This window comes from Gavialis gangeticus, unplaced genomic scaffold (assembly GCF_001723915.1).
Source record: "Gavialis gangeticus isolate Ggan-Ray unplaced genomic scaffold, GavGan_comp1, whole genome shotgun sequence".
NCBI lineage: Eukaryota > Metazoa > Chordata > Crocodylia > Gavialidae > Gavialis > Gavialis gangeticus.
The window spans coordinates 193,463,021-193,470,682 of NW_017728992.1; the positions used below are offsets into that span (position 1 = coordinate 193,463,021).

Genomic DNA, 7,662 nt, shown 5'->3' on the forward strand with positions numbered 1-7,662 from the left:
AGAGAAGTGGTGCAGGCTCCTACCCTGGGGGTTTTTAAGAGGAGGTTAGATGAACACCTTGCTGGGGTTGTTTGACCCCAGTACTCCTTCCTGCCATGGCAGGGGGTTGGACTAGATGATCTACTCAGGTCCCTTCCGACCCTAGAAACTATGAAACTATGAAACATCAAAAGTCCTATTATCCTGATATACTTCCAGGTTGGGTGCTGACTAGTCTGGGTGAGCAAGGATCAGACCAGGCTGGATTTCTGGTGCAATGTGAACTTTGCAAGGTTTGACTATTCGCATCCGTGTCACCACTAAAGGTGATGATAAAACTTGCTACTGAAGCTGGCCCCTTTCATTAAACTATCTCAAATTTTAGATCTTCAACTGCATAACTTTAATGATTATGTAGCGCTTTTCCATTTCAAAAACAACTTTATTGGACTGTGCATATCTATAGGGTAAAATTCACATTTTATGCATAAAACCCATGTCCTAAGCAAGCCCTATTATGAGATGTAAGTAAGTGCACAGGCATTGGACAGCTGTCTATACAAGGATGTATTTGACTCCTAGGGAGCACAGGCAATGTCCTCCACTGGTGTAAAACAACATTGCTCCATTAAAATTAATGCAACCATGTCGGTAGCAGCCTGCAGCAGCAGCTAAGCATGGACTTACCTGACTCTGGTTGGAGTCAAGGTTGCAGATATGATTTTACAGTGGTTGGGGGTGTACACGGTGATGCTTACATGCTGAAAGTACAAGGCAGTCCGTGGTGGGAGAGAGCAGTCTGTGAGCATGTTTGGCAGTATGAGGGTGATGCACTACATTGCTCAATTGATGGCTGACCTCACTGGAGACTTCTTTGATTTTTATTCAAGGCCTTTGCACTCAAGAAACTCTAATTACATGCTAGTATGTTTTTATTTGGCAGGTATGAACTATAATTAACTGTCATCTTTTATCTGAAGGTGCCAACTGTATCCTACCAAACACTGAGTTAAGCATCACACTTGGGATGTCGGTATTTATTGTACTAATTAACTGCTATGTAAACTGAGCCATGGGGAAGTTAGTGGCCTGCCTAAGGCCACAATGAGTTAGGAGAAGAACTGGAAGTAAAATCCAGGAGTCCCGATGCTCACAGCAAGATCCACAAAAGCACCTTAGTGCACGAAATATTCCACATGCAGCAGCAAAATATTCAGAGAAACAGAAATTGTCTACCCAGCGGACTCTGCAGTCCAGTCTTGATGAATTCATTCATTATTACATGCAAAGCAAAGCTGCCTCAGCTGACTTAGCAAATCCTTCTGCCACACAGTTCGATGTTTTCCATGATGCAAGGGCGCGTTGGCCAAGCGTGCGCTGCACCTGGTTTTTTTTCCATGGGTTTTTTTGATGTGTGGATATCCACGGGTAAAAAAACCCCATGGAAACCCCCAGCCCCTGGTGAAATGCACACTTGGCCAGTGCGTGCTGCTGAAAAGTGGAGCTGGGCCACTTGGAGTTGCGCTTCGCTGCCAGCCAGGCTCCATGCGGCAGAATTGCTGCGGCTGCAGCCCCGAGAGGCCCCCAGGACCCCGGGTAGGGCTGCTGGGGCCAACTTGCTGTGCACCAAAAGTGTGTGGCACAGGCGTTCCCTGCGGACAAGTGGTGGTGCAAGGTACGCTGCCACTACTTGTCCCTGGGGAACCAAACGTCCATGCACGTCTAGACGTGCCTTGTGGATTCAACCCCAGGTCTTCCTTATGCCAGTGGAGTACACAAATAACTGAGATGTTGCATACAGGGCATGATAAGGACCCAAGCCATTATGAATGCTCTTAGAATAATTATGAGATTGAACTGCACTATGGGATATCCAAATGAATGCCTAATTTGTTTAATATGGTGGCATTTATGCTGGGAATAGGTACCTCACAGCATAATGCTATAAAGACCGAATGACTTCTAGACATGCCCCCCCAAAAAACCTTTAGGTACAGAGGGAACTTAACCCACAATAATTCAATTACCCCTACAAACTCTCAATAAAGTTACCCCTACCAACTTTAAGAACCAAATGGGTTAGGTGACAGCTGAGCAGGGGCGTTGAACATTTTTGGCCTTATCTGCTAAACTGGCAGTTACTCAAAATCTTAACCTTCCTCGGTCATTTCGTGGATCTGAACACCAATGTGGGTCACAAATGATGTCCTGAGAATAACACACATAGGCTAGGGGTAGGAAACTTTGTCATGTGTGGGCCAGAATGACCCATCCCAGGTTGGAGAGGCGCAGGTGGGCAGGCAGAAGGACCCTGCTGCTGCTTCCTCTTGTCTCTGTGGTGGCACAGAGCGCTTCCAGCCAATGCTCATCCCCACAGCAGCATGCAAAGACTGGCCACACTCAAAGCTCACTCCCACTAAATGCAACTGAAGCCCATGTCTGTGGGTCAGATCCAAAGGATCTGTGGGCTGTAGCTTGCTGACCTGTGTTATAGTCAGTGGAATAATTTGGGCCTTAAATTATCAGTGTCAGCAAATCAGTGGGAGGGCAGTACTGTTACAATCAGGGATCACATTATCAAGAAAGAGGATACCTATGCAATTGTGTTATAAAAGCTCATTTCACAATCAAATGCTTTAACACAGGTGCCTAGGTGTTTAGGTACAGAAATTACATGTAAATTGGTATAAGTGATTAGAAACTGGCCTCAACCTGTAACAGAACAAAAGTTCGGTTCACATGGACAAGTTTAGAAATGATGGAACCTGGTTGAAGATAGACCTGGATGTACGCAGTATCAGATTTAATCAATTTAGAGTAGACCGATCTATCAAACTTCTGTCCCAAATCTCCTCCCAACTCATGTTAAGTCGCAGTCCCCTGGCATCCCAGGGTGCTTAGCAGCCCCCTCCCTCGCAGAATGGGCGGGCTAGCCTCTGCCTGCGCTCTTCTGTTCCAGCTGCACAGAGCTGAGGCAACAAAGCCCCTGCTCCCCTGCTCTGTGTCCTGCCTGCACATGCCAGCAGGGCAGGCCAGTAGGGCAAGAGAGCCTCCTGTCCCAACCCCCTGCCCTCCCCGAGCTGGGGTCTGCCCAGCTGAGTGGCCTGCATGGCAGGGGCTTTTCCTCTACTGCTGGACCTGCCCAGACGTGTAGTCCAGCTGGCTGGGCAGCCCAGCCCAGCCAGGCAGGCACAGCAGCGCCCTCCCTGCCAAGCTGTTCATATAGTGGGAGCCTCAGCTTTCCCCCCACTCCCACACTGCAGTGGAGATGGGGACAGATTCTGTGCTGGCTTCTCCCCCTCCCTACAGCTGACAGCAGGGCACTGGGGGCACGTGCTGGGCAGACAGTCAGGGATGGCCATAGTTCAGCTGCCCTCTGCAATGTCCAGCAGGCTGGGAGGCATGCAGGATCACCCCTTGCCTTCTGGCCTTGGCCACTGCAGGCATCTGCCTGCCTCCCCCAACCAAAGAGCAGACACGAGTTTCATTCACTCACCATCAAATCTATGCAGCTTAGAGACACCCATGCAGATTGGATCAATTCTGCCTCGGGCTTTCTGAATGTCTGTGCTTAGCCTTGGGAAGTAAATAACTGAGTTTTGGCACCAGAATTTGTTTTGTTATGTTTATGGCCTGCAAATTAAAGACATGTCTAAGCTTTAAAAAATGTCAATAACTGCTCTCAATGATTCTTATGCAACCATGCTGAAGGGCAGACTTTTATTGCAGATGGCACAGGCTGCCGAGTTACAAACAGACATCCCTTTCCAGAACAGCATGAAGCACGAACTCTGTGTAGTAGAATGATCGTCAGGTGAATCTATTTAATGACTAACTGCAACTAATACGTGCTCAGCAAAACCCTGTTTAAAAACAAAAGGGCTTGATCCTGCTCCTAAAAGAATCAATAGGTGAGTTTTACCACTGAATGGTCAGAGCTTTATCCCCTGGCATTGCTGGCACAGCTATGTTGAGGTGCTTAGTTGTGAAAAAAACCCCCATACAACATCATGTAGTAGTCCGCAACCACATCTATGGGCCTTATCCTATTCATGTTGCCTGCAAGATCCTCTGTTGTCACTCATGGCCCTGGGAAATTAAAACGTTTCTACTGTGGTGGACAGGAATATCAGGGTGTGATGTTGCCAGCACAAAATTACCTGGAATTGCTGTCCAAGGGTGCAAAGCTTGGGGATCACTAATACATTACATAGCTCTGCACTGGGAGTCTTTCTATGAATTTAAATGGAGTTGAACAGAACATGTCAAGCTGGCTGGGGCTAGGACTGAGGCTGGGATTGGGACTTCACCAGGGAAACTTTCTCACCTCCAGGTATAGAGCCCCCACCACATGGTCCTAGCACCGGGGGTGGCTCCTGCCAGCTCTGAGTTGCAGGCAGGTGGGCCACCACCGGCCCAGCCCAAGCAGGAGTGCTGGGGCCCAAACACAGCTCACCCAGGGCCTGCTGCACAGAGCCAGGAGGGCAGACAAGGCAGTTTCTGCACAGCATCTCCTGCAGTGTCCGCAGAGGCCAGAGCCACCGCCCGTGCTGCCTGCCTGCAGGCCAGGTAGAATCAATTGGCAGGCCGGATATGGCCCACGGACCATATTTTGCTCACCCCTTCTCTTAACCCTCTGAGGCTAGGGGACCATCTTTGCATTATGCCTTGAATACAGTGGCTAGCAAAACAGGGCCCTAGTTTATGACGAAGCTGCCAACCTGCTGCAAGACAGAGAATGAATAAAAACAATGAAATTCCTATGGCTCTGGGGCTGCACACGGTTTATATAGAAACAGACATTTTTAAAAGTAAAAAAGTAGATCCTTGTTTGTGCTCATATCAGCACTGGCAGAAGGATGAAACTGCCTGGGTTTGCCAGAGCTTGATCAGTTTTGCCTGTACTCTAGTGTGAATATTATATGCTTGACATATCCTCTCCTGGAATTCGCTCTACAAGGAAACCAGCCCATTATGGCCAAGCTCACCAGCGGGTTGCACTATTATACTTGTTTGACAGGTGGAGACCATGGCAGGGAGAGACTATGGATTAGATCCATGGTAAATAAGGACCAAAAGGCAGATGGTAGTTGGCTGAATCCAAAGTTATTAACCTGAAGGTTGCCCTCTCAGTTGCCACCTCACTCAACTGGAAGCACTTCCATCCAGGGGGGCCGCGGTTTTGACCTTCACAATTCCCAAGTGCCTCCAAGTTCTACCCTGAACCAGCCTGCGAAGCCCTCGGGTTTGTCAAGGTTGAGCAGGTTGGCACCTATTTCATGCATAAGCCTGATCAGGATCCAGGAACTAGATGTTCCTCTGCCTAAGTCCCCTGAGGGATTCAATCTGGTAGGTATTTTTGGAATAGACCTAACACGCATTGACAGGATTGGACTCCTGTCAAAATGCAGAGTTTGTTGTTGCCTCCTATTAAACCACTGCTGGTGGTAGGCCCCTTTTATAGACTGCATTAGCGATTAGGGCAAGGAAGGGGCAGACCTTGGTTTAGTTTTCTCCCCTGTCTGGAGGACAATATAAGGGACAATAATGTTGCAACAGGGACTTGTACAGATATACAGATGTACGGATATAACTTTAGCAGAATGAGACCTGAAGAAGAATGCATTACATGTGGAAGCTTGTCTAAGTCTATCCCAGCCATGCAATAGTCCAAGAGAAGATATCATCCATAAAACTGCTTACCTCTTACATATAGCAGAATGATCATCTGGGAACACAAGTGATTTTCCTTCCGGATAATGACTCTGCTCTGGAAAGCATGACAATGGAAATTCACCCCGGTGCTCTGCCTGTACTCATCCTGTGTGCATTCAAGAGGGAAGTTGTGTCCTGATTCTTCCTGGTTTAGAAATAAACTAGTAGTTTTTCTTGCATCAAAATGAACAAAGTCAGTTTTAAAAAGTGAGTTATTTTTAATGGCTAGGTGCATTCATTCAAAAAGCCTGCGGCAGAATCGATCTAAGTTACACGGTTTTCTGTAAGTGGTGTAGTTTACATCGGTAGCAAACAGAATGCACATTTGCCCTTTGGCAGGTGGACACACACACACACACACACACTCTCTCTCTCTCTGTTACTGGTGTAGACCAGTTTCCGATCACATGTACTGGTAAAAGTGTAATGTCTGTACCTGGCCTAAATGTATGTTAAAGAATAGTAATTCTTTACATCTGTGAGTAGCGATGTCTTTCCAGGAAATCTGGACAAAAAGAGAACAAGATGTTGTCACATGAAAAACTCACTAGCTTAGCTTAGCTTGTAAATTGTAAATAAATAGCTTCCCAATGGCTTTAACAAGAAGGACAAATACAAGAAGGCAAAAGAAAGAGTGGTTAATAAGCAATTGTGGTTAGCAGGGTTTTCGGAACAGTGTGTAAACAGTTTTTGCTGCAAGCAAGATCTGGTTGGGCAGGAGTTTTGATTTTACATTTTTAAATGCATGTTGTTTCATTATCTAATTTGCTTCATGTGAAGTATGTTACAGAGGCTTGTTCTAGGCTGTGGGGAAATGAGTAAGATTAAAACACAAGATGAATCAAAGTTGCCTGATTAAAATGAGAGGGATCTGCGTTGAAACTCTGGATCCCTGGGTAATGAACTGTAGATAACTATTCTCCCTCCTTGATGTTTTGAACAGTGATGAAACTCCAGACCCAAATACACCACCCTGAAATTTGAAACGCTAGATCTAAATGTAAATAATGGGCCCTAAATAATTATCCTCTCTCACTGATGTTGCAAACAGAGATGAAATCCTAGATCCAAACACACACCTTGGAAATGTGAGGAGGTTTGGATTTGATCCAGACCCTCTCCCATGCAAATCTTCCAAGTCTCACATTGCTCACCTTACAGGGTCCAATCCAGCCTCTGCTGAAATAAACTCCCACTGAATTATTTCCTTGGTTTCAGCACGTATTTAAGACTTGGTCCAGTCAGTGACGTAGGCACCTAAAGTAGGACTTACATAGAACTGAGTCTCCTAATGCCAAAACTACAACCTAGGACACCCCTGCTGAGCTGTCCCATACCCCGAAGATGCTTAAACTCACAAGACTCCTCTTTGTTTGACTATAAACCTCTCTAAGTGTCTGCAGTTTGGCTTCTGTGTATGACCAGAACTATCCCAGTCTGGACAGTTCAGTGGCCATATTTTTATGAGGATTTAGGAAGAAGGCAGAGCATCACCAAATCCCTATGAGGGGCTTAGCTTGCTCAGGGGTCTCAGAGCCACATACAAGATATACCAAGAGGTTTGAGGCCCTCACTTGAGCCCCTCCTGCTCAAGCACAAACTGGACTGGACCTTTTAAGTGACTTGAGTAACACTCCACCTAACATCTGGATCCTGATGTGGATTAGGTAGGAGCAAGGTGCTTAGATTGGGATAGCCTGGGCATACTCAGGAGCAGAACTCTGGATGCTTGGCGAGCTTTCACGTCCAGCCAGCAGAGGCTGAGTTAGTTTAGTGGGGATGGAGATGGCAGTTTTATACTTAGGCACCTAAAGCCATCTTAAGTCCTTTCTTGGATCTAGCCCCTTAAAACAAGGGGCACGTCATGCTATGCCACTGTCTTTGCAGCTCTGTTTTGACTGCATGTAAGGAAGTTGGTAAGACTGCAGTCACCCGAAAGGAGGCAAGGGCAGTGTGTGAGATAGGAAA

At 46.7% G+C, this 7,662-nt stretch overlaps 1 long non-coding RNA gene across 2 annotated transcripts in view; it reads right to left on the reverse strand.

Moving 5' to 3' along the window:
• Window positions 1–5,640: 5,640 nt before the first annotated feature.
• Window positions 5,641–7,662, reverse strand: part of LOC109305211 — a 30,497-nt gene continuing 28,475 nt past the window's right edge. For both annotated transcript variants that reach the window (XR_002099594.1, XR_002099595.1), the window contains exon 4: window positions 5,641–5,839. This is a non-coding gene — a long non-coding RNA (uncharacterized LOC109305211). The remainder of the gene's footprint in view (window positions 5,840–7,662) is intronic.